Consider the following 27540-nt stretch of genomic DNA (forward strand, 5'->3'; position numbering starts at 1 on the left):
TTTGCAGAAGGCAGAAATACATGTAATCTCCCTTACTACCTTACATATAAAAGGAAGTGAAAACACCAAGGAAGATTTCCTGAGCCGCAGTACTTTAAGGGAGGGAGAATGGGTATTGAGTCAACAACTCTTTTTTTCAGATGATCCTGATGTGGGGTCTTCCAGTGGTGGACTTATTTGCCACCAGACAAAATTGAAATTTAAGAGAATTCTGCTCCCTGAATCTCAGAGAAGATCCCCTGGTTGTGGACTCTCCTAATCCCATGGACATTCAGTCTGGCATATGCCTTTTTCCTTGTGACCGCTGGAAGGAGGAATAATGGGGAAGTCAGGACAAACAGAGCACGAATATTGTCAAAGCACCGTTCTGGCCCAAGAGGCCATGATTTGCATGTCTGAGGGAAATGTCAGTGACAGATCCGTGGATCCTGCCAGAGATCCCCGACCTCCTCTCTCAAGGGCTGATTGTCCACCCTCCAGCTCCAGGATTACATCTGACGGCATGGAATTTGAAAGGGGAAAGGGTTCTCATCCAGTCTAATAGAAACCCTTTTGTGTAGTAGGAAGCCGGTTACGACACGTATTTATGCTAGAACCTGGCAAAAATTTCTATCTTTCTCAGGTGCCAAAGTAGAAGAAGGGGCACCTATAGAAAAGATTTTAGAATTCCTTCAAAGAGGCCTGGAATTAGGGTTGGCTACTAGTACCCTGAAGGTTCAAGTCTCAGCATTAGGCGCCCTATTTTCCTGTGATCTGGCAGGAAACTACTGGATCTCATGATTTATTAAGGCATCATTTAAATCCAGACCCATTGTAAAATATAAGTTAGCGCCTTGGGATTTGAACTTGGTTCTAAATGCACTGACCAACCCTCCTTTTGAACTTTTAGAGTCAGCATCCCTAAAAATTATCTCCCTTAAAACATCTCTTCTTGTCGCATTAACCTCAGCCAGAAGGGTAGGAGATATCCAAGCGCTTTCCACGGCCTCCACACCGTCACTCAAATATTAGAGGATAAAATAATCTTCAAACCAGACTCAGCCTATCTCCCTAAAGTGTCAACTCGTTTTCATAGAACCCAAGAGATAGTTTTGCCCTCCTTCTGTACAAACCCTAAAAATCAGAAGGAAGAAAATTACACACATTGAATGTTAGGAGATGCGTTATTAAATATTTTGCAATCTTGGAGGGTTACAGAAAGGATAGGTCCCTTTTCTTATGTTACCAGGGGGTTAGGAAAGGTTATAGGGCCTCTAAATTCACTATTGCAAGATGGATAAGAGACTCCATCGCTCTTGCCTATTCGTCAACTGGTGAAGTACCCGAAGGTCTGAAAACCCATTCAACTCGGGCAGTGGTGACCACCTGGGAGGAGAAGACGGACGTCTCCATAGAGGAGATATGTAAGGCTGCTACCTGGTCCTTTCCCTCTACCTTTTACAAGCACTTTAGGTTAGATATGGGTGTCTCTGCCGATCTCACCTTTGGGAGAAGGGTGCTCCAGGCTGTGGTCCCTTCCTAGAAATTTCCTCTCTGTAATTCTCTCGTGGTGATGTCATGGGTGATCGAATAAAGTCTTAGTTACTTACCGGTAACAGGATTTTTCGGAATCCTTGACATCACCCTTATATTCCCTCCCTTCACATTTGTGGGAGCACTCCTCTAGGTATATCATATCTAACGCTTATAGGGTAAAAACAAAAAAAAAGTAAATATGAAAAATATTTTTTTTTGTACACATGTACATTGTTGTGATTTGGATTGATGTTGTACTAACCTTGGCGGTCCTCTCATGCTCTGCAAAGCAAACTAAGGCGAGGAGAGAGGTGCCGCCCTTTTAAGCCTGTAGGCTTCCTGTTCTTGGTGGGCGGATCGCCTCTCTCGTGGTGCTGTCATGGGTTCCGAAAAAATCCCGTTACCAGTAAGTAACTAAGACTTTCTGCTGCTTTTTTTTTTGCATAGAAATTCTGCTGTATTTTAACTGTCCAAGCAAAGTGGATGTGCGCATTGCTCAATTTGTCCCTCTTTCTATTCTTAACAAGTTGTCGGGTATGTCGCCGTGCACACGCTGCTCCACTCTGTACATGTACACACGCGGCTCCGCTCTGTACATGTCGTGCACACACGGCTTCGCTCCGCTCCACACACGTCGTACATACGCGGCTGCGCTCTGTACATGTCGTGCACACACGGCGCGGCTCTGCTCTGTACATGTCGTGCACACACGGCGCGGCTCCGCTCCGTACACACGTAGTACACGCGCGGCTCATGCATACGTCGTACACACACGGCTCCGCACACGTCGTACACACACGGCTCCGCTCCGCACACGTCGTACACACGTTGGCTCTGCTCCGCACTCGTCGTAAACATGCGGCTCCGCTACATCCACACTGTAAATCTTCACCACAACCAGCACAGCAGAGTCCTGCATACACTGAGGCCCCTCATCACAGGTCCTATGCTCACATGACGCTGGTATTGTCGACTATCAGTGTGGTCCATTGAACCTACCTTTTACCTCCCTAATTCCCTTTTGAACCCCTAACCTACCCAACCCCCCTGTAACCGTTCCCAAAGAACCACAAACTCAAAAGGTTGGATAAATCTCGGCCACAGTGGCCTTTATTATAAACAATACAACATGGAAAACATTAATAAAAGAACACGTGCTAAGGTCCTTGAAATTCCTAAATCTGGTGACCCCAAATTAACTAGCTAAGAATTACTCCCAGGAGCTACCACAGGCTCAGGAGCACTCATTACCCCAAAGGGTTGATAAACGGATAACCGCCAAGTTTTGGTGAATCCCCTGAACAAACTTTACCAACTTCAAGGACCTTGATGCACGCCACCACGAGAGCGTTTGACCTCCTCAAATGCTCGAGACCCCCTTCTCCTTTAAGAATAAGGCTTGCTCAATGCCCCCTTCCAGTTCCAGAGTCCATAAATCTATCCCCACCTCGTTCAGGTGTACCCCATCTACCCGCCAAAACTTTCCTGAGCTATCTTCCAGGTCCAAATGCCTTACTGCAACCCTTCCGTTCCGAGACACAAAATTTTAAGACTCCCTGTTAACCTTCTTCCGGGCCTTATTTATCTTTTCCGCCAATTGTGCATTCTGCCAAACTTGCCTCGGAACAATGTTAGACCACACCGTCACTAGACCCGGAAAAGATGTCCAAATTCGAAGAAAATCATGCTTCATGTCCTGTATCAACTCCCTACAGAGACAGACCCCTAGATCATTCCTCCCTGAATGTAATAATATAATACGTCTGGGGGTCGGTCAAAACTCACAAAATTATGCAATTCCTGCAACACTCTGTCCCAACCCATACCCCGAAAACCTAGCCATCGAACCACGGCCTTGTCTCTTGGAAACCCGATCTGCCTTCCGTCTGGTCGCATATCTGCTCGAATCGCACCCCAATGAACATATGAATGTCCCATTATCCAGACCGAGAAGGGGGGACCTGCATAGAGAACAAATTAGTAATAATAAACACTGAACACTATTCATTTACTGTAACAACCGCTTCCAGCCTCACGTATGACAAAAAGCAGCGTGATTCGCACCTACCAATCATCTTTACAGTTTCTGGACTCAAACCGCATACAGCTGCTTCCGTAGCTGCCCCTATTCGGAAAAAATGGGGAGCAAAACTGAACGAGTTTAAACCCAAGCTTCTTAACCACTTCGCGCCAGAGCCTGTTTTTGCCTTCGTGACCGGGCCAATTTTTTCAATTCTGACCACTGTCACTTTATGAAGCAACTACTCTGGAACGCTTCAGCGGATTCCCCTGATTCTGAGATTGTTTTTTCGTGACATATTGTACTTCATGATAGTGGTAAAATTTCTTTGATATCACTTGCGTTTATTTGTGAAAAAATCGGAAATTTGGCGAAAATTTTGAAAATTTTGCAATTTTCAAACTTTGAATTTTCATGCCCTTAAATCAGAGAGATATGTCACACAAAATAGTTAATAAATAACATTTCCCACATGTCTACTTTACATCAGCACAATTTTGGAACCAAAATTTTTTTTTGTTAGGGAGCTATAAGGGTTAAAAGTTGACCAGCGATTTCTCATTTTTCCAACAAAATTTACAAAAACATTTTTTTAGGGACCACATCATATTTGAAGTCACTTTGAGGGGTCTTTATGACAGAAAATACCCAAAAGTGACACCATTCTAAAAACTGCACCCCTCAAGGTGCTCAAAACCACATTCAAGAACTTTATTAACCCTTCAGGTGCTTCACAGGAATTTTTGGAATGTGGAAGAAAAAAATTAACATTTAACTTTTTTCACAAAAATGTTACTTTAGACCCAATTTTTTTTATTTTCACAGGGGTAACAGGAAAAAATGGACCCCAAATTTTTTGTGCAATTTCTCTTGAGCGCGCTGATACCCCATATGTGAGGGAAAACCACTGTTTGGGCGCACTGCAGGGTTCGGAAGAGAAGGAGCGCCATTAGACTTTTTGAATGTAAAATTTGTCTGAATAATTAGCAGACGCCATGTTGCGTTTGGAGAGCCCCTGATGTTCCTAAACAGTGGAAACCCCCCACAAGTGACACCATTTTGGAAACTAGACCCCTTAGGGAACATATCTAGATGTGTGGTGAACACCTTGAACCCCAAGGTGCTTCACAGAAGTTTATAATATTGAGCTGTAAAAATACAATTTTCACATTTTTCCCACAAAAACGTTTTTCATCCCTTAATTTTGCATTATCATAAGGGTAATAGGATAAATTGCACCATGAAGTTTGTTGTGCAATTTCTCCTGAACACGCTGATACCCCATATGTGGAGGCAACCACTGTTTGGGCGCACGGCAGGGTTCGGAAGGGAAGGAGCGCCATTTGACTTTTTGAATGTAAAATTTGTTTGAATAATTAGCGGACGCCATGTTGCATTTGGGGGGCCCCTAATGTGCCTAAACAGTGGAAACGCCCCACAAGTGACACCATTTTGGAAACTAGACCCCTTAGGGAACTTATCTAGATGTGTGGTGAGCACCTTGCACCCCAAGGTGCTTCACAGAAGTTTATAATATTGAGCCATAAAAATAAAATTTTCACATTTTTCCCACAAAAAATGTTTTTCATTCCCTAATTTTGCATTATCATAAGGGTAATAGGATAAATTGCACCATGAAATTTGTTGTGCAATTTCTCCTGAACACGCCGATACCCCATATGTGGGGGAAAACCACTGCTTTGGTGTACGGCAGGGTTCGGAAGAGAAAGGAGCGCTATGTTGGCTGGGATAGGCAGCAGACACCATGTCGCTCACATGCCGAAACCCCCACAAGTGACCCCATTTTGTAAACTACACCTCTCAAGCAATTCATCTAGGGAAGTAGTGAGTATTTTTTAATTTCTAAATTTATACCATTGGGCAGTGAAAAAAGCATAATTATATTTTTACCACAAAAAAATGTTTTACCCTCAGATTTTACATTTTCACACAGGGCAATGGGTAAAAATGGTGCCTAAATGTGTCACACAATTTCTTCTAAAAGTGTCAATACCCCATATGTGGCTGTATCGTACCGCTCAGCCATACGGCGAGATCTGGGGGGGACGGAGCGCTATTTGACAATTGGAGAACAAATTATTGTAGAATAGGTATTTGGATTTGGGAGCACAAAATTTTCTGAATTTCTTTTGGGGGGCAAGGGCCATTTCACTTTTCCAGAGCCTTGCTACCAGTAACTTGGAAGTCCCTTATATTTTTAACAGATGACGGACCTGAGTGGGGACTAGCTTTTTTTGAGGACTGAGTTGAAGCTTTTATTGGGAACATTTTACGTAACATTTATCCGGCGCTCTAGGCTGAGCCCTTACATCGGGGTTTCCATCTAAATTTCCAAGTGATATAATTCAGATGAAACCCCTGTGGGATCCATTCACTGTAATGAGGCAGCAGAGTTACTCTGGACTCCGTCTGCCCTCTGTTTAGCGGTGTCCTTTTTTTCAGAAGTGCACAAAACTGTGGCCAACCGCACTTTTATGCACGCCTAAAACAAATGACACCGTGGGATCACAGGCCAGACGGCATCCACAGTGGCCTATATCTGCCTCATTACAGGGAATCTTCCGTCATGGGTTCCGGCTGAATCACATATTTCAGAGATTTGCACGGAAACTCTGGCGTAAGTGCTCAGCGCAGAGCGCAGGATAAATGTGTGCCGAGCCATACTGCGATCTTTGGGAGACATAATAAACAAATCAGTAGCAGGTGAAGAATTGGTTTTATTTATTTTTTTACGCCATTCCTTGTGTGATATAACTGATTAGATTACTTTATTCTTCGGGTCGGTGCGATTACAGAGATACCAGATTTATATTGGGTTTTTATGACTGACAGCTGTCACACACTAAGAGACGCTTTTTTTTTGCAAAATCTAGTTTTTGCATCGCCATATTTTGAGAGCTATAATTTTTCCATATTTCGGCCGACAGAGTCATGTGATGGCTTGTTTTTTGCGGGACGAGTTGACATTTTTATTGGTACCATTTTTGGGTACGTGACATTTTTTGATCGCTTTCTATTCCGTTTTTTGGGAGGTAAAATTAACAAAAACCAACAATTCAGGAATTGTTTTTTGAGTTTTTTTTTTATGCCGTTCTGCGTGTGGTAAAAGTGATAAGGCGGCATTATTCTTCGGGTCAGTACGTTTACAGCGATACTACACGTACTGTATATTTTTTATGTTTTGGCGCTTTTACACAATAAAACAATTTTATAGAAAAAATATTTTTTTTGCTTTATTCTGAGAGGTATAACTTTTTTATTTTTCGGCTGATGGAGCTCTATGGTGGCTTGTTTTTTGCGGAACAAGGTGACGTTTTCAGTGGTACCATTTTTATTTCCATTTTGCTTTTTGATCGCATTTTTTTCCACTTTTTGTTTGGCGATATGAGGAAAAAGCATAGTTTTTTGCTCCGTTTTTTATTTATTTTATTACGGTGTGCACAGAAGGAGTTAATTAGTGTGACAGTTTTATAGCTCGGGTTGTTTCGGACGTGGCAATACCAAATATGTGTACTTTTTTTATTTTTGCAAAAATATATGGATTTATCTGTTTAATATTTTATTTATTTATTTTAATTTATTTTTTATTTTTTTTTTAACAGTTTCAAAACATTTTTTTTTACTTTTTTTTACATTTTTACTTAGTCCCTGTATGGGACATTAATTTTTATTTTTCTGATCCCTGATCTCATGTAATGTAATAGACATATATTACATTACATGAGATCTTCACACAGTCAGTCTCCTGTCTGGCTTAGCTGCAGGCTGAGCCAGGCAGGACACCATATATGGCAGAGCTGGAGGCGGTCATGTGACCTCCAGCTGTCATAGCAACGTCAGGTCCTGAAAGGAATCAGGGGTCGTCGGAGAGGTAAGTGGACGACCCCCTCTCCTCCTGCTGTCTTCTATATGCCGCGATCACTATACATCGCGGTATATAGAAGACAGCAAAGGGTTAACATCACTGGGACCTGATCTAATCAGGTCCCGATGATGTTCCCTGTCAGAGCTATCTCTCTGCACCGCTCCCACAGCGCTTGCAGGACCCTGGGGGTCCTGAGCGCTGCGAGACCACCCACCGTTCTTAAACGTCCGCGTTGCACAGAGCCCAGGCAGCGCGGACGTTTATCTACAGTGGACGGTCGGGAAGCGGTTAAACTGCTCTTAAAAACCTCAGTGAACTGGTACCTTGATAGAAAGGTTACATCTTCGTGACATAACAACGGGCCCTCCCAGCCCTTACGCCTACCCCTAAAATCTAAAAAGGCCTTTAGAGGACACATAACAGACCCTTGTATGTTCCCTAAGCTGATCCTTTTTCCTCTCCTCGCTTGATCCGTTTTTTGAATGCCTAAGCCATATTTCTAATACTTTCTTAGTAGCTGCTACATCTTGAGCTAATAGACCCCCTGATTGTTTCCTTGACGGGGCCAGCTCGCTTATCCGGAAAGCACCAAAGAATACTAACGAGAAAGATAACTGGAACAAACTCAGCTCGAACTCAGAAAAACATATTCCTTCCAAGACAGAACCCAAACATTCCAAAAGATCAAAAGACACTGGGCGCCGACTGTCATTCCTAGTTCTTCCTAGTTCTTCCCCTACTGAAGCCTTTTATGGCCTGTCACACTAAAAAATGTTTAGTGATGTCTGTAGCCCCCCTTAATTTGCCACTAAAAGACAAACCAGCAACCAGCCTCTTCATCTTGGACGCCAACCAATCTTCTTATCATCATCAGGCAAAACTTTCTCTGCCCTTCCCAATCTCTTTTCCCAAGACTCCCACACAGTTTGATAGGAAAACCACGTACTACTTGACAGCGATGCGCCAATCAATGGCTGGGCTGCTCGAATGCCAAGTTCCCTAACTCCCGTGGACACTCGAACCCCTTCACGACTGTGCCGGGCGCCAATAACCGTAATCGATCCCACTGGAAGCGAGAAAATGCGTCAGTGATCGAATTACTTACTCCTGGTACATGAGAAACAGTTACACAAGCGTTCAACATTAAGAATTCTAGGACCAAGCAACGCAATACCCGGATCACCTGTGGGGAAGAGGTAATACTATTTATTGCTAAGACCACGGCCATATTGTCGCAATTAAAACGTATCCGTTTATCTCTAAAGTGTTCTCCCCACAACTTGACCGGCACTAAGATCGGAAAAATCTCCCAAGAACGTAATGTTTTTTAATATGCCAGCCGATCGCCACTCGTCAGGCCATACGCTTGCACACCATTGCCCTTTAAAGTACGCTCCGAAACCTGTACTCCCCTCTGCATCCGTAAACAACTCTAATTGATAATTGTCGACTGACTCCTTCATCATCAACGAACGACCATTGTACAATTGTAAAAATTCTGCCCATACTGCCAGATCCTCCTTATGATCCTTCAGCAGTCGAATATAATGATGAGGGGTCATAACCCCAGCTGTCACGCTAGCCGGCCTTCGTGAAAAGACACGTCCAATGGGCATAATTCTGCACGCAAAGCTAAGTTTACCCAGCAGTGATTGGATTTCTCTAAGCGTTAGTTTCTTTACTAGCATTGCCCTGGCTACTTCCGCTTTTATTGCTGAAAGTTTATCCTGTGGTAAACGAAACTTCCAATTAACCGAGTCAATTTCGATGCCCAAAAAAAGTATGCACGATGTTAGCCCTTCCGTCTTATCTGGAGCCAACGGGACTCCAAACCTTTTTGCCACCCACTCCATAGTACTCAGTGTTGACTCGCATCATTTTGAATCCTTTGGGGCGAATAACAGAAAATGGTCCAAATAGTGGATGATAGGTGCCCCGCCGGATACGTCCCGCACCACCCACTCTAAAAAACTAGTGAACATCCCATCGGGAAGCACTGATGAACAAAATATTTACCCTCCCAAAAGCAACCAAACAACCGGATGCTGTCGGGGTGAACTGGTAGCAATTTGAAGGCAGCTTCGATATCGCTCTTTGCCATGAGGGCCCCCTTTCCAAACTTGCGAACCCATTGGGTTGCCTCATCAAAAGAAGTATATATTATCGAGCATAACTCGGGAGCTATGCCATCATTTACCGCCATCCCCCTGGGGTATGACAGATGGTGAATTAAGCGAAACTTATTGGGTTCTTTTTTGGGTACTACCCCCAACGGGGAAACAACCAAATCCGCAAATGGTAAATCGGCGAAATGTCCCGCCATGCGTCCTAATACTATTTCCTTCTCCAGTTTTTCTGCCACCAACTTCGGGTGACTGTAAGTGGACTGTAATTTTTTCCTAGTGAGTGGGAATTCAAAAGGCTGGGCTGGTAACCTAAACCCCTCCTCTAAGCCGACCACTAGTAATTCGGCCTTGGCCCTATCAGAGAATCTGTTTAGAAAAGGTCACATCTCTTGTAGTTTCACTGGTGCCACTCCTTCGGAAATTACCGGGAGGAGCTTTTCTAAAACATTTCCCAGCCCCATGGGATGATCCGTTACAATAGGAATACAGATGTTTGAACTTACAACTGTTTCCAAATGGCTTTCATTGAACTGCCAGCATACTCCCTGCCTTAGGCCCACCTTCTGGCCTGATTGATTATTGCCCCCGTGTTTCTAGAACCCCTTCCAGGGGACTCCGTGGCTGTACCAGGCCCGCAACCGCATCCTCCTCCTGTTGGTTTCTTCTTCTTCCATTGTCTCCGTTCACCGGCATCGCTGATGTTGTCCCGCCCGCTGGGCCAGGCCGCGAATTTCTCCCGGCCCGGGCCCAGCGTGAGTACCTTGGTGATGCGGCCCGGGCTAGAGGGTCCCAGGAGGGGCTGCTGCGCTGACGCCGAGCCCGCGGTCCGTCTGGAGAGAACCTCACCGGGGGACGGGATCTTCTTGCTAGGCACTCCAGCAGCCCTGCCACGGCCGTGTTTATAGATGAGGCTCACTCTCCTCCGCATCCCACAATGCTAGCCACTTGTGCTTCCAACCAGCCCAGGGGGTGTCCCCTGGCCGTCGTCCGGAGGGCCTCCAGGAGATCTTCGGCCGAGGTCATAGAGGTCAGTGTCTTCTGTGTCCTGGGAGCGGGGAAAAAGACCCGACCCCGCCTCCATGTCGCCTTATAAACCCCTCACCTACTCACCTATACCCCCCACCTCCTCTACATCATGTAGGCTTCTGCCCACTGCCCTGGCCTGGGGCTCCATCCTCCCCTGAACAGCCATATGTGTGGTGTCCGGCTCTGCAGGTGGAGGTATGTGGAGATTCCACATTACTGAGTGCAAGGGACATTAACCCCTTCAGCTCTGAGACTATTTTGGTGCTTTTGTGTTGTCACTTTATAAAAATCCTGCCGTTTTGGTTTGTTCCTTTTCCAAGAAGTAAGGAAACACCTTTTGCTCTTGTAGAACAGTGTCCCTTTCTTTCTCCACACACAGTATAATGTTCCCACAGTACCGCCTTCCCCCCCACACACATTATGACACTACAAGTTGCCCCTCACAATATGGCACCACCCACCTCCTAATAAATAAACCCTCCCTTCCCCCATTCCTGATGCCGATACAGATGACCCCGGGACACAGCACCGGCCTCCGGGATCAGTTCCCCAGTCTGGAGATGTGGATCTGGGCCGGTGCTATAGATTTATTAAGGTCTGTTATCGGCGGTATGAGCTGTACATTGTAATGGAGACATTCTGGGGACAGATTATTCCAGAAGTAGAACTTTTTAGTGAATGTAGCTGTATTTTATCTTGTTTGTTTTTCCTTTATAATTTAATGACATCGTTCTAGGACTCCATTGTTAGGCTCCGGCTGTCATGGGGCTATATTGGGTTGTGTCGATGGGGAACACAGGACTCCCACTCTGTGTGTCCCAGATATAATGGAGGAGGCTCTCTGCCTCTGTCTTTCTGCCTCAAATACGATAATGGATGTTATCTTTCAGTTACCTCAGATATATAGAAGATGTCTTCTCTCTGTCTTCATCAAGAATGGAGAATGTTCTTTTTCTCTCTTGCTAAAACTGTGATATTTATTCTTCTCTTTAAAACTTTTTTAAGCTATTTCCACAGCTCTCATTAGTGCGATCATACAACATACAAGCCTCTGATTGCTCCGGTAATGCACTGTACTACTGTAGTGTGGTGTATTATGGCAGGCACTGTCCTAAATAAGGAAAAATGCCCCTCCCCAGTCAGCTGTGACAATTGGTGCCCCCCTCCACCACCCTTTACTTGCCAGTATAAGTATAAAACCTAATGATGACCCAGCCTCCTTCCTTTTCCCCGTGTGGGTCCTGGAAGTGTGGTCGCAGCAGGTTTCAGCTCAGGCTATGGAGGCTCTGCACGCCTCTGCGCAGAGGGGCGAGCACTGTCTGCAAGCCCTCATTGCTGGGCTCAGCTCATTCCCCTGTCACCAGTGCCCAACCCTCGGGTTCCCCAGGCCCCCCTCTCCATGTGTCTGCTCCCTCTCCGCCATCTAGCCCCATGCGCCCGCTCAATCCCCGCCACCCAGGCCCCCACTCCATTCACGCACTCCCTCCCTTCCACCGATGTTAAACGCGGTCCCATCACTGCCGTACAAGTCCCCTCCCCATACGATGACTCAGGCAGCTCCACACGCGGTGGTAGCAGTGGCTACCACTGCGTTGCCCGCACCAGCCCAACAGCAGCTGCTGGCAGCCACAACACATGCGGCTGCAGCAGCACAGGGGCGAGCGGCGCCAGGCAGCATCACAGGGGCGAGCGGCGCCAGACACCCGCACAGCGTCCCCACCACACCGGCCACCTGCTGCCGCACTCCAAGCAGCCGCAGCGGGGCATGTAGAGTACATCGGCAAGCCTCGACAAACGGTCACGTCGATCCTGTCCCTCGGGGGACAGAAGTGAGACAAGGGCACCCTCCAGGGCTTCCAGCCTGCTTGAGCCACTGACATCATCCAGGACTTCAAGCCAAGGCACGCCACACACGTCAAACGATACTGGTGCCGGAGTTCCTCCATACGTCGGAATCCCTCCCACAGCCGAAGACACGGGTGAGTGCGATATAATGGGAATTAGTAACACCTACTTGGTTACTGCCCTTAAGGCCCAAGTGGACCAATTATCCGCACCATCAAGCACAGTAACCACTACCACGAAAGTGACACCGCCCTTAGCCGGCGTGCATAAAGATGCATTCTTTTGTGGGATTAGCCCATTGGGATCTCACATAGACGAGGAAACCAAAATTAAGGTATGGAATAACGAGTACATTGACATATGGTCACTCGTAACTGCTGACCAGCATACGATCGACAATGAGAGAAAAATAGCCGACAGACCGTTCGAAAAGCACAGACAAAAGGTCGCAAAAACAATCAACAACTGGTTACAAGCGTTTTCTGTGCTGGGTTGCATTATGGGCCAAAAGCATCCGGAACGCTGTTCAGAATTATTCATATACCAAGATATGGTTTACAACTCCTACAAAGCCCACGGCGGTTCCGCATGGTGACGCTATGACGAAGAGTTCCGGAGGCGGTTGGCCCTGCAACCTCTATTAGGCTGGGGGGTAAAAGCAACCGACGTTTGGCTGCGACTTATGTTGTCGCAAAAGCACCTTCCCTTTTCAACAGCGGCTACTGGACAACTGACAACAGTAGGCCAAAATTCAGTGGTATTACTTAGACACAGGGCCAGCTGGCTGTATATTGAGGGACACTGTCGTTTGTTCGGACAATGCAAATTCAAACAAAAATGCTCAGCCTGCGGGGGAGCCCACCCCGCCGCAAGCTGCTCTCGCCAAACAAGCAAATTATCAACCAAACTCCCACAGTCAGAAACCAAGGACCCCTGTGAGCCTAACCACAATGGGCCCCTGGTTAGACCGATATCCTAAGAAGGACGTGGCTGGACAGTTACGCTTTGGCTTTACATACGTTTTTTTTATTCCTTTCAAATTCAATAAATTGCCCACATTCGAAAATAACCTAACATCCAGAGAACATCCCGAAATCCTCAGAAATAAAATTCAAATAGAAGTAGCCCTAGGCAGAATGGCAGGCCCCTTTCCAAACCCACCTTTCAGGGACCTGAGAGTTTCCCCGTTGGGAGTTATCCCGAAAAAAGACCCAGGTACATTTCGCCTGATCCACCATCTATCATACCCCAAAGGAGATTCCATGAACAACGGGATTTCATCGGAAGATGCCTCGGTCTACGCGTCCTTCGACAGAGCAGTAACGTTAGTACGGGACTCGGGACCAGGAGCGCAGCTCGCAAATCCGACGTAGAATCCGCTTTTCTCTTATTACTAGTACACCCAGATTGCTACCACCTGTTGGAATGCCAAGTAGACAACAACTGCTTTTACAACACTTGCCTCCCAATGGGTTGTTTAGTCTCTTGCTATTACTTCGAGTTATTCAGCTCATTCCTGGAGTGGGTACTAAGGCACGAAATTGGCAATAAGTCCGTCACCCATTACTTGGACGACTTCCTATTTGTTGGGCCAAAAAACTGAAACCTATGCCAATCACTACTGAACGAATTTAAAAACATCTCTAAACGGTTCGAAGTTCCACTCTCCCCAGAAAAGACCGTAGGCCCCACAACAAAGTCATTTTTAGTCATAGAAATTGACACCTCGGCAATGTTGTTCCACCTCCCGACAGAAAAATACAAAAAACAATACACCTGATCTAAGGTTTTTGCACAGTACGGAAAGTAACCCTACAGCAGATGCAAGCATTACTATAGCTTCTCGTGTCCGCGAGCCGGGTGATGCCGGTCGGCAGAGTTTTCTCTCGTCGCTTATGACTCGCAATAAAAGGCGCGTCCAAACCAAACCATAAAATCTGAATCAACAGGCAGTTACGGGTGGACTTCGAAGTGTGGAAAACCTTCTTACAGTCATTCAACGGTCACATGTTCTTCATGTCAGCAGAAACATCCAACCAAGACCTAAAACTATTCACCAGGGCGGCAGAATCCGGTGGCTATGCAGCAATACTAGACACCCAGTGGAGCACAGGCCTGTGGCCGTCCTACTGGAAAGAACAAGGACTGACTAAAAACCATACCCTCCTATAACTCTTTCCGATAGTAGCAGCACTAGAACTCTCGGGCATGCATCTGGCTAACAAAAACATCCTTTTCCAAACCGAAAACGCCAACCTGGCACACTGCAAAAACAAGATGGCATCGTCGTCCCTGCCAGTACTACGCCTTCTGCGCCGGCTAGCACTGCTATGTTTAAACCACAATAAATGGATCCGCGCTCGCCATTGCCCGGAGGTGAATAATGCCATTGCTAATGCACAATTTAATTGGCAGGTTTTCAGAGACCTCCTCCAAAACGCCCATCTGTCGGTCTCCCTCTGCCCCCCCTCCCTCTGAGACCTAGTGGCGAGCAACTGATGCCATTAGTTCGAGCTTCAGTCGCGCCGTCGACATGGTAAGCATATGGTAAGGCATGGGAAACTGGCTATGATTAGCGTCAGGCAGACGAGTGGACAGGTGTGACCAAGCCAGATTAGAAGTTACAATCGAATTTCTCCACCAGCTAGTGAATAGAGGCATATCAGGGGCATCGGCACAGCAGTGGCTGGTCGGAATGGCATTTCATTTCCAATTACTGAACTGGGAAGACATGACAAAAAGATTCATCATTAGACAAGCCTTAAAAGGGTGGAAAAGTGCTCGGCCAAGCAAGGAACGTAGACGCCCCATTTCGATAAGTCTGCTTACTTGCATCATATCCGTAACGGCAGTAACATGCCACTCCCAATTTGAGTCGACACTCCTGTCTGTCGTCTTTGGGATTGCCTTAATTGGGGCGCTACGCATCAGCAAATTAGTCCCTAGATCAAAGAACAGCGCCAGCGGCGGGTTAATCCACGAAGACGTAGTCATAGCCAATAACATACGCAAATCCGAAGTATATCCATCCGGCAGGGGCACCTGGGTTCTATTGGACTCTACATACGGGACAGTTTGTCTGGTCAAACTAGTTAGAAGTTACTTATCTATCCATTAGACCATGAGGCTCTTTCTTCTTCTTCCCACCTCGACGGCTCTCCACTAACGAGGTACAAGTTCCAATCAATATTTAATAAATGTGTAACAGTGGCAGGGACCCACCCCAAAGATTACGGGACACCCTTATTCTGCATATGCGCAGCAATGGAAGCAGCAAAAGCAGGATTGCAAGAAACTACACTGTGTTCCAAATTATTATGCAAATAATATTTTCTCAGATTTTCCCAAATTACCTATATAAATTGCAGTCATTGTAATTTTCCAGTCAAATAACTATTAGAGTACAATTGAAAGGTTTTTGTACAAGCTACCTATGATAACAGTATATTTTTAAAAAAATAAAAAACTCAAACTGCACTCAAAATGCATGTTCCAAATTATTATGCACAGCAGAGTTTTCAACCTTTTCATTTTAATAAAGAACAAAAAAATTGTCATTTTTGAAATTATAAGCATTAACAGGTTATTACAAACTGAAATCAAACAGTTTTCAACTCAAAACTTTATTCTAGGTGATGTTACATTTGCACATAGGACCGCTTGTTCGAAAGGAGCTTCTGAACTCTCTCATCCATTGAATTTGTCAGGTTTTGGATGGTTTCTGCTTCAATTGTTTTGCATGAGGACAGAATACCCTCCCAGAGCTGTTGCTTAGATGTGAACTGCCTCCCGCCATCATAGACACTCCTTTTGATGATGCTCCAGAGGTTCTCAATGGGGTTGAGGTCAGGGGAGCATGGGTGCCACACCATAAGTTTGTCCCCTTTTATGCCCATAGCAGCCAGAGATGCAGATGTGTTATGTGCAGCATGAGACGGGGCATTATCATGCATAATTGAAGGCATACTGAACCAGCATGGCTACCACAGCATCTTGCAGAGGCATGCTATTCCATCCTGTTTGCATTTAGTTGGACCATCATTTCTTTTTCAACGGGACAATGACCCCAAACACACCTCCAGGCTGTGTAAGGGCTATTTGACCAAGAGGGAGAGTGATGACCTGGCGTCCACAGTCACCAGACCTGAACCCAATCGAGATGGTCTGGGGTGAGCTGGACCGCACAGTGAAGGCAAAAGGGCCAACAAGTGCTAAGCATCTTTGGGAACTCCTTCAAGATTGTTGGAAGACCATTTCCGGTGACTACCTCTTGAAGCTCATCAACAGAATGCCAAGAGTGTGCTACTTTGAAGAACCTAGAATATAAGACATATTTTCAGCTGTTTCACACTTTTTTGTTAAGTATATAATTCCACATGTGTTAATTCATAGTTTTGATGCCTTCAGTGTGAATGTACAATTTTCATAGTCAAGAAGATACAGAAAAATCTTTAAATGAGAAGTTGTGTCCAAACTTTTGGTCTGTACTGTATTTATATATATATATAGGATTTATTAGTAGATGTGAAGAAGAAAACTAAATACTTTAAAATAATAAATCTCCTGATATGTTTCCCTTATTATCTACAGTAATTTTATTATTACACGGGATCTTTATGATATTACAACTGCTCATCTTCTCCTGATTTAGATTCTTACAATATCGGATCCTCTCAGTGGAGATCTTCTGTATAAGAGGATTTTTCAGATTTACCCATCAAAGATGAATATGGACAGAGACAAGATGGCGGAGAGAATATTACACCTCATCCTAGAGATCCTCTTCTGTCTTATTGGAGAGGTGAGAGATTCTGATGACGTCACATTACATCATTCTTATCTATGGGAACAGATGGACAGAACTGAAGAGGTGAGGACTCTGGATATGTCTGTAGTGAGATTTATTAATGTGTCTCTCCATAACCAGGACTACACAGTAGTGAAGACCTCTAATGAGCGCTGTCAGGACCCTTTGTTTGGGCAATGGGGAATACCCCTGAGCCCAATCACAGGGCCTCCACCTCACCCCCTGATACATGAGGACATCAATGACCAGAAGATCCTAGAATTCACCTACAAGATGATTGAGCTGCTAACTGGAGAGGTGATACTGCTGGGAATGCTGGGACATTATACAGTAACATTATAAAGGGTTCGGGGGGATGACGGTATCATTGTATGTGTCAGGTTCCTATAAGGTGTCAGGATGTCACCGTCTATTTTTCCATGGAGGAGTCGGAGTATTTAGAAGGACACAAAGATCTATACAAGGACGTCATAATGGAGGTTCCCCAGCCCCTCACATCACCAGGTAATAGACAGGATTAAATACACACGGCCTATAATTATCTGTATGTAAAGAATGAATTCAGTCCCTGTATATGTTTCCTCCAGTTCTATCCAGTAACAGGACAACAGCAGAGAGATGTCCCCGTCCTCTTCTTCCACAGGACTGTAAACAAGAACCACCCGATGTTCATCAGGATTATAAGGTAGATGAAGAGAAAGTGTCATGAAATCTCCCCTATGATGTGTAGACGGCTGTGAAGATCTTGTGTTCAGTCTTGTTTTATCCACAAGTATTATATGTTTTATACTTGTGTAATGAGAACAGTGGAGATGACAGGATTAGAGCTGATCATAGATGTGACTTCTCCATCTGTCTGTAACTTTTACAATATTTGTTTCAGGGTGAAGATCTGACCCATATTAATACTACAATGTTATATGTGAGGGGTTATGAGTGGTATAAAGAGGAGATTCCTACATATGACTACCCAGGTGAGTAGTAACCACTAAATAAAGAGAAGTCACAGATTCTTCTCAGTCATTGTCTGTCATGATAATGGTGGAGCACGGCTGCAATCCAATGGCCATGTGTGGGGAACATCAGGTGGTAGTTCCAGTTCTTGGAATTACCACTAGGAATCATAGGAACAAGAGAAGAGAGGAGTGGTAACAGTCTGCATAAGGCCACGTTCACACTTTCAGTATTTGGTCAGTATTTTACATCAGTGTATGTTAAGCAAAACCAGGAGTGGGTGAAATATGCAGAAGTGGTGCACGTGTTTGTACTATACTTTTAATTTGATTGTTCTACTCCTTGTTTTGGCTTACAAATACTAATGTAAAATACTGACCAAATGCTGAAGGTGTGAACATGACCTAAGAAAGTTCTCAGGTACTGGAGACTGGAACTAGACTAAAGGCTAGATACAATACTTAAGCCATGAGGCTTTAAGTAGGCCCAAAAACAAAATAAGACAGCTTCTGCAGGTTCAACATCGGCACCTTAGAAAAGGGCGATTGCAGAGACACAATAGAAGCCTCTAGTAGTAAGGAGTGGAAAGGCAGCACAATGATGAAAATAAATAATAGCAGCCACTAGTGGTCAATCCGTAGAAAGACTACAGAATTCCGACACCGTCTTTTGTCTTTTATCAGCGGTGTTGTCCGGTCATATTGCTATCATGTGATCACCATTTTACTGCTAAAGCGCAACATTCTTCTTCACCTGAATCTGTTCAAATTACTTTGGGCATTGAAAGCCCTTCTTCTATAGAGCTTACAACCTGGAGGATTCACCTACCCCCTGAAATTAGAAGATGCTGACCCTTACCTGCCACCACACCATGGCCGGACCACATATTGCCACCATATAGGGACCGAATGATACCACATACAAGGAAAAAATACCACCACACTATGACCTGACTACTTATTACCTACATTTTGACCAAATAATACCACAAGAAACAAATACCGCCACATCATGACCAGAACGCACATTACCACCGCATAGTAATTAAATACTACTAATACTGATGATTAAAAAAAACACAATACTAATATTACTATAAGTGCATTATACACAGCAGCTCTGTATATAGTATGTAGTGTACAAGTACTACAGTGACTCACCAGTGACATTATACACAGGAGTGCTGTATATAGTGTCAGTGTACAGTTAATACCGGGGTCACCAGTGACATTATACACAGGAGCTCTGTATATAGGTAATACAGTGATCACCAGTTACATTATACACAGGTGCTCTGTATATACTATATAATGTAAGTGTACATGTACCAAAGACTCACCAGTGATGTCTCTAGTTGAAGTCCTTCATCTTCAATTTTCTTCTATATCGAGCACAGACCGCCATCACTTCTTCCAGCCAGGACTTGTCTCTGCAGAAAATAATACACAGTTATCTAGAGCACTGCTTTCAAAGCACATTTCCCACTTTTTCCCCAACTTCTACACTTCGCAGCTGAATACAGATGTTCACCCACCATTAATATATCATTAGTTATTTTGCAACCCGCCATTCCAAATATAAATTGTAATCCACCACTGTGACCCCCACTAACTATAAATAGCCACTTTCCCCCACCCAATAGATATAAATATAATATAAATTAATTAGCACATGTACTCTTTCCCCCAATTCAATACCAGTCACATTCCTGCATCCTCAAAGCCCCTACTCTGTACCTCCCACTCCCCCAATTCATTTTATTTACACGCCCCCCTCCGCCCCATTTCATTATGTCATGTTCTCTCTCTCCCACCCCCACCCTCTATTCATTATCAACTGCTCTCCCCCACCCTCAATTCATCATCATTTGGTCTCACTCACCCTCAATACAGTATGATTTGCTCTCCCCCACACTCAATCATTATTTGTTGCCTCCCACCCTCAATTCTGAACAGCCAATCACAATGAAATTACCTGAAACACTGAGGTACATCTATGAGCGGTGTTGTAACAGCACCTATCATAGGTTGGAGCCTAGCAACGCCAGCGTCACCAGCCCCAGCACTGACTGGTGCAATTGGATGATGACGCACCAATCAGTGTGCAGAGATGTGGTGAGACCTCACAGTGATCGCCCTGAATTTCCTTATTTTAGCTTGGAGATGTTGTAGGGTGGTCACTGTACTGTCCTGCTGTGCTGATGAGAGACTCAAATCACCGATCGGCACCCGTGCTCGCTTTTTGCCTCTGACACTGATAGTGAGGGAAAGGATGCCACCTTCCTTAAAGGGGTTGTCCAGTCAAAAGTGATAAGTAAGCAGTCACTCTGTGTGACTGCAGACTTTTGAATCCCCCCAGCGCACTCACTGTGCGCTGCGGGGATTTGCCGGTATGAGACCCTGTTATTCATATTCCCGGCTAGGGGGCATGGCCTCGCTCTCCATACTCTTGAAGGCGCACCCTCCCTCAATACTAGTCCGAGCGCGGCCAATAGCTGTCCACGTCACTAGATGGGGCGTGGCCTCGCTCCATACAAGTGTATGGAGTGAGGCGGCGCCCACTGGCAGGGGGTATGTATAACTCATACATACCCTCCGGTCTCGGGTCTGAAACCGGCGAATCCCTGCAGTGCACAGTGCATGCGCTGGGGGGATTCACTTTTGACCAGACAACCCCTTTCATTTTTCCTCCTCCTCTTCATCAAGTGATACCGAACCGCCAGGACCGACGCCCCAGGACAGAAAATGAGCCAGTGCCCACTGTTAGTGACCCCCTATGGACCTCACCTCCTGAAAATTATGAGCCACAAATAGCTGATTTTTGTGGAGCTATCAGTAATCCAGGTTGACAGTACCGGCCTCACAAAAATGTACTTTTTCAAAGTCTATTTTTCGGAAAATTTTGTAGATCTCAAGATGTCCCAGACAAATTTGTATGACAAACAATTTTTATCCCAAAATCTCACTTCATCATTTGCCATCTGAACACCAGTAGACACTGTAGAAATGATGAAGTTTTGGGGCCTTGTTCTTCACCTGGTGTTAGTGAAGATGCCAGAACTTTGGCAATATTGGAGCATTGATGTTGTATACGACACTCCACTGTTCCACATGGCTATCCACAAATTTTTCCATTACAACTATAATGCACAATGTCTTCTCCTACATTACCCCAACGTTGACCGACTTTTCAAAGTTCAGCCGGTCTTTGATCACTTCAGCAACAAATATGCAGAGTTGTACTTTTTCGAAAGGAACATCTTTATAGAGGAGTACCTAATACATTTCAAGGGAAAGCTCAAATTCCGGCAATACCTGCCCAGTAAGAGGGCCGGGTACAGAATTAAACTCCCACAAGCTCTGTGAGAGTATCTCAGGGTACACTCATAGTTTTAGGGTTTATGAAGGGAAGGACACCCGAATTCAACCCCCTGAATGCCCCTCTGTCCTGGGAGTGAGTGGGAAAATTGTGTGGGAGTTAGTGCACCCACTGCTGGATCAAGGTTATCACCTGTACTTAGATAACTTTTATACCAGCATTCCATTCTTCAAATCTCTCTCTTCCAGAGCTACCGCAGCATGCGGTACTGTCCTCAAAAATCAGAGAGGCCTCCCTAAGATGCTAATTGGACAGCTGCTCAGAAAGGGTGAGAGCAGAGCCCAGTGTAGCACCAACATGCTGGTGGTCACATACAAGATCAAAAGGGATATCCTTTTCTTGACCACTATATATGGTGATGGCAGTATTCCCACCAGTGTACGAGGTTCCTCTACACTGGTCTCCAAACCAGACTGTGTCCTGGGGAACAACAAGAACATGGAGGGAGTTGATCTCTCTGATCAAGTCCTCCAGCTATACAGTGCCATGAGAAAAGGCAATGTGTGGTACAAGAAGCTGGCCTTGCACATCACACAGGTGGGAAGGCAATGTACAACTCTTACTTGCTATCACGATGTGCAGACCAGACCGATACCTTCAGTTCTAGGAGGAAGTGATCAAGGCCCTAATATTTGGCAGTCAGGAAGGAGCGGGCCCCGATATTTCCGGTACTGAAGGTGCCCTTGTTCTCCTGGGGCAACATTTCCCCAGTGAGGTCCCTCAACTGCAAAGAGAGAAAGGTAACAAAAAAGGTGCGAAGTGTGTTATAGAAGGGGGATATGAAAGGACATCATTTATCAATCCGACAGCTGCCCTCACAAACCTGGTCTGTGTATGAAAGACTGTTTCAGAGTCTACCACTCATCAATGGGCTACTACATTTATTTCTGACATACACAACTTACGTATGCCAACCTGATGCACTCTTCACTACTCACGTATGCTAGCCTGATGCACTCTACACAACTCACGTGTGCCAACATGATGCACTCTACTCAATTATGCAAACCTAATGCACTCTGCACAATTTACGCATGCCACCACATTATAAAACACTAGATGAATTCCAATATAGGGTCAGTTGTAGGGATTTCCACTGTTTAGGCACATCAGGGGCTCTTCAAATGCAACATGACACCCGCAGACCATTCCATCAAAGTCTTCGTTACAAAACGTCACTTTTTCCTTTGCGAGCTTTACCGTGCACCAAAACAGTAGTTTTCCCCACATATGGGATATTGGCGTCCTCAGAAGAAATTGCATAACAAATGTTGAGGTCCCTTTTCTCCTGTTCCCCTTGTGAAAATAAAAAATATGAGGTTAAAACAACATTTTTGTTAATAATAAGAAAGTAACATGTTCATTTTTTCCTTCCACATTGCTTTAATTCCTGTGAAGCATATGAAGGATTAATAAATGTATATGTGCTTTTGAGTACTGTGAGGGGTGCAGTATTTTGAATGGTGTAATTTTTAGGTATTTTTTTGTCATATAGGCCCCTTAAAGGTCACTTCAAATGTGATGTGGTCCCTAAAAAAATGGTTTTGAACATTTGGTTGGAATAATGAGAAATCGCTGGTAAACTTTTAATCCTTCTAACTTCCTAACAAAACAAAATTATGTTTCAAAAATTGTGCTGATGTAAAGTAGACATGAGGGAAATGTTATTTATTAGGTATTTTCTGGTTTAAGGGCATGAAAATGAAAATTGCGAAATTTACGCCAAATTTCCAATATTTTCATAAATAAACGCAAGTCTTAGCGAACAAATTTTACCACTATCATGAAGTACAATATGTCACTATAAAATATTCTCAGAATCATTGGAATCCGATTAAGTATTCCAGAGTTATTACCTCATAAAGTGACACTTGTCAAAATTGTAAAATTTGGCCTGGTTGGGAAGGTGAAAGCAGGCTCGAGGGAGAAGGGGTTAATATAATTTGTTTCTTTTTGAAAATACCTGAAAATAGCCATATAATTTAGAAAAATTTGTAATTTTCAAACTTTAAATTTGTATGCTCCTTAATCAGATAGTGATACCAGATAATAACATTTACCGTATTTCTACTTCAGGTCGGCAGTATTTTTTCTAACATCCCCTTTTATTTTTTCAACATTCTTTAATTATTTTTTTTTGGATGGTAGAAGGATTACAAGTTTAACAACATGTTTTTATATGTTCAATTAAATTACAAAAGCTATGTTTTGGTAACAGAAATAACATTTGAAATTACTTTGAGGGGCCTAGATTTTGGATAGAATCAGGAGGGAAGAGAAAATATACAAAATTAGAAGACAAAAGAGTAGTCAGTAAATGGGCCAGGATCACAACGGGCTCAAATACACAAGCCGGGAGCTGAGCACTGGGGACTGAACCAGCGGAGAACAAGGCTGTATCCGGCATCTTCCGGCAATATGATTCGAGCTTTAGTAGGGTGTGGTGCTTTCCAATTGGCTGAAGCAGGGAGCAGATTATTCCAGCTGGACAGCACACACACCCATGCTGCCAGCCTGGATGATAGTACTGGTCCCGGCCACCTTATTCTTAGTGGTTGGACAGAGCCTGCGCCTCCCAGAGCTTCTGGTTCCAATGTTTCCTCCATCACCAGCACCGCCTGCAGAATGAATGATGGCGGTGACTGGTGATAGGAGCAAGCATCACAGGAACAGATTCCAGAGGAGATGTGACACACCATTTGCAGAAACCCTAATGTTACAGAATGGCAGAAAACCTGAGCAGCAGAAAACCCCATAAGGTGTTTCCATTTTGTAAATTATATCCATTAGTTAGTTAATCTATAGGAGTAGTGACTATTTTGACACTGAGTGGGGGCTTGTTTTTTGCAGGATGAGTAAAAAAATTTATTAGTATCATTTTCGCCTACATAACATTTTGTGGTGGCTTTTTATTCCAATATTTGGGAGGCAGAACTGTGAACTGTCATTCTCTTAGTGAATAATTCGTTTTTAATTTAACTTCCCATTTCTATGGACGTTTTGAGTAAAAATAGTGAAAAATATGAATTTCAATGATATTTTCTTAAAAAAAAAAATTGGTTTACTTTTGGCAGATGACGGTGACAGGAGATCAGAGGGACAAATGACATCTTCAATTTTTAAATCATATGACCTTGAGATCACACAGGATACAATTGAAGTGAATGTCATTACTCCAGATATACCATCATCCCTTCACAAAAAAGATCTATCATCTGATCCTTTGACGAAGGTCCTATCTTCTGATTCATTACAGACTACTAATCAAATTAAAAGTCAGAAAAGAGCCATTAAAAGAAGAACTGCTATTAAAGCAAGCAAGTCAAATTCAAGTTCAGAATATGGAAATACTTTTCAGCTCAAAACATCTTTTGTTACACACCAAAAAATTCACACAGAGGAGAATTTTAACCAAGAACCAGATCTTGATAGGCATGAGAGAATTCATATTGGGGAGAAGCCATATTCATGTTCAGAATGTGGGAAATGTTTTAAAGAGAAATCAAAACTTATCAGACATCAGAGAACTCACACAGGGGAGAAGCCACATCTATGTTCAGAATGTGGGAAATGTTTTAACCGGAAATCTTATCTTGTTATTCACCAGAGAACTCACACAGGGGAGAAGCCATATTCATGTTCAGAATGTGGAAAATGTTATGGACACAGATCACATCTTGTTACACACCAGAGAACTCACAAAGGAGAAAAACCTTTTTCATGTTCAGAATGTGGGAAATGTTTTGTAGAGAAATCAAACCTTGTTAGACACCAGAGAACTCACACGGGGGAGAAGCCTTTTTCATGTTCAGAATGTGGGAAATGTTTTAACCGGAAATCTCGTCTTGTTATTCACCAGAGAACTCACACAGGGAATAAGGCACATTCATGTTCAGAATGTGGAAAATGTTATGGACAGAGATCATATCTTGTTAGTCACCAGAGAACTCACAAAGGTGAAAAGCCTTTTTCATGTTCAGAATGTGGGAGATGTTTTGCAGAGAAATCAAACCTTGTTAGACATCAGCAAACTCACACAGGGGAGAAGCCTTTTTCATGTTCAGAATGTGGAAAATGTTATGGACAGAGGTCATATCTTTTTAGTCACCAGAGAACTCACAAAGAGGAAAAGCCTTTTTCATGTTCAGAATGTGTGAAATCTTTTGTAGAGAAATCACAACTTGTTAGACACCTAAAAACTCACACAGGGGAGAAGCCTTTTTCATGTTCAGAATGTGGGAAATGTTATGGACAGAGATCATATCTTGTTGTTCACCAGAAAACTCACAACGGGGAAAAGCCTTTTTCATGTTCAGAATGTGGGAAATGTTTTACCAGTAAATCATTTCTTGCTGCACATCAAAAAATTCATACAGGGGAGAAACCATATTCATGTTCAGAATGTGGGAAATGTTTTTTATATAAATCATATCTTGTTAGACACCAGAAAACTCACACAGGGGAGAAGCCTTTTTCCTGTTCAGAATGTGGAAAATGTTTTCTACATGAATCACATCTTGTTATACACCAGAGAATTCACACTGGGGAGAAACCTTTTTTCTGTTCAGTATGTGGGAAATGTTTTACCCAAAAATGGCACCTTCTTGCACATTTAAAATCCCACATGGGGGGAATCCATTATCATACCTCAAATGTGAAAAATTAATTATTGTAAAGGGAGAAACTATATATGTTATTGACAAATTGTACAAAAAACATATGACAGACCGTCATATAATTAAATGAGAAGGGAAATTACTTTGGAGCTTACTGTATTTCTTGGACTAGTAGACACATTTTTAACATGAAAAAGGCTTGCTAATAAGTGAGTGTCTCTTAAAGTCTTGAGGCAGCTTCCTGTGACGGAGGAGAACACTGAGACAGTGTAAATGTGCATATATGAACCATTTAGATCTGTGATATGCCATATCCCAGAAATAAGTGATCTTTGATAGAATTAAAACTTTTAATTGTATTGAATAATTATAAAATTAAGATCACATAAAACAAGGAATAGGTCTTGGGGACATCACACACCTGGATGGATAAATATTGCTTATTTTTAACTGACCGTTACCCTTCTATGTTCAGGTAAAAAACATATATTATACAATCTATTGGGTGATATGTCAATTAGTGGTTGATTTGATAGAGCTTGTAAATGGTGCAAAATCTCTATTGTTGGGTAGGAAAGTTGTTATGCATTGGCAAAGTATTATGATTTATACCTATAGAGATTCACTTGTACTGTGACTTCGCATGCAATACTTATGCATCCAGGTGTGTGATGTTCCCCAGAGGTATTCATTGTGTTTTGTGATTTTGAATTTTATAATTATTCAATAAACTTAGAAGTTTTAATTCTATCATAGATCTCTAATTATTTCTGGACTATGGCATATCACAGATCTAATTGGTTCATACGTATTTTTTGAAGTGCTATGGCTTATTGTGGGGCAAGTATTGATAAGTGTAAATGTGTATGTAAATGTGCAAATGTAGTAGAGCTGAATGTGCATGCACTGTTCAGCAGTGTTTTGTGTATGTATGTGAGCTGCAGAGTGCTCATTCATGCCCGTGCTGTGATGCTATATGTGAATAAAACTCATGGTGCAGAGAAACACTAACAATAGATTTATTACTTTGCTATTCTACACTAGTGCATTACAATTAGTGATATCGACCCCTATACTTTACACCACCAGGGCAGATTTAATTAGTAAAAAATGTTTTTCCTATATTCTACTGACCGTCTAAACTCGGGGTGCCTCTTGTGGTAAAGTGCGTCTGTAACATTGGAGGGTGTGGAGCCACTGCACCACAGGCCAGGCTTACCCTGGAGGAGAGTGACTGTCTACTGGGCCTTCACTAGGGCCTCTGATGTTGAGGATAGGCTGGACTGCCGGTAGACACCAGGCACCACTCCAGGGCAGTCCCCGCGACTACAGCAGCTGACTGGAATGTCGGGGGCAAAGGTATGATG

The 27540-nt window shown here is 43.7% G+C and overlaps 1 pseudogene; it reads left to right on the forward strand.

Annotated features, from left to right (window-relative positions):
- LOC141271830 (uncharacterized) overlaps positions 1-27167 on the forward strand; it is a 42888-nt pseudogene extending 15721 nt beyond the window's left edge.
- Positions 27168-27540: the final 373 nt, after the last annotated feature.

Source organism: Phyllobates terribilis, unplaced genomic scaffold, assembly GCF_046119375.1.
Source record: "Phyllobates terribilis strain yellow unplaced genomic scaffold, ASM4611937v1 Scaffold_5__5_contigs__length_657084704, whole genome shotgun sequence".
Taxonomy (NCBI): Eukaryota; Metazoa; Chordata; class Amphibia; order Anura; family Dendrobatidae; genus Phyllobates; species Phyllobates terribilis.